A 1,123-nucleotide genomic window follows, 5' to 3' on the forward strand; every position below is an offset into this window, starting at 1 on the left:
CAGCCAGCGCTCATCACAGGATAAACCAATATACTTTACTTCAAAACAACCCTGTGAACACTCTGTCAACCTCTGCTGTTGCTTTCATCCCTTCCTGCTCTTGCTGCTGCGTGTGTGTGTGTATGCGTCCGTACGTCGACGACTTAACATTTGCTTCTCTATTGTCCCCTTGATTCACACGTAGCCAAATGCGGAGGTTTCGCGCATTTGCCACTCAAAACTAGCCCAGATCCACGGGTGTAACATAATCACTCTATTTTGTCATGAACAGATTTGAATTTCACAATGTGTGTGAAGAGCGAGTGAGGGGAGGAGGGAGGGAGGGAGGGAGGGAGCGGGGATGGAGGAATGGATGGAGGGAGGGAGGGAGGGGAGGGGTACGACGTCTGACTTCTCTCAATGTCAAAATCAATGTCTTTCAATGGCCTTCTCCTCCAAAATTGGACGTGGAAAAGGCCATTCATGCACATTTGGCAACCATTGTTGGCAGTAAAATGACTAATCATAACAGCATTGATGTGTGTTTAGAAAGACGGAAAAAAAAAAAAAGAGCACACTATCATTGCCAACCTTTGCTCCGTGGAGAAAGAAAAAAAAAGAGAAAGAGTTAATTTGTTGCTGATGACACCAGTCGCTCTTTTTCAAGGCCTTTTCAGGCCAGTGGCAGCAGCTGGAGCGCTCCGTGTGTGTGTGCATGTGTGTGTGTATGAGTGTGTGTGTGAAGTACGGTCCTTATATTCATTTTAGGACTTTTAGCTTTTTTTTTTTTTTCCTGAATTAGCTTTGATCTCATTCTAATGTACAGAGGGCTCTTTTTGGAGCAGAGATTCTAGGCGCTGGCCTGCAGTCCAAAACTATAGAATAAAAAGAAAATAAAATCAAAATTACATTAGAAATACTATTACATTTTAAATAAAAGAAGAGAACGTGGCCTGGTTTGGATACATGTTCAATATTTTTTTCCCTAGCGCTTCTTTCAAATTTAATTTCAGGATATGTTTTACCTGTTAGTTGAAATAAATGTTTATACTTTACAAACAAACCCTAGAATTTTGTGAAAATGTGGTTATTGGATGATTCAACTTTCTATTTTTTGGTATTTGTGGAACACGGGAAAAAAAAA

Source organism: Cynoglossus semilaevis, chromosome 13 (genome assembly GCF_000523025.1).
Source record: "Cynoglossus semilaevis isolate Cse_v1.0 chromosome 13, Cse_v1.0, whole genome shotgun sequence".
Classification (NCBI taxonomy): Eukaryota; Metazoa; Chordata; class Actinopteri; order Pleuronectiformes; family Cynoglossidae; genus Cynoglossus; species Cynoglossus semilaevis.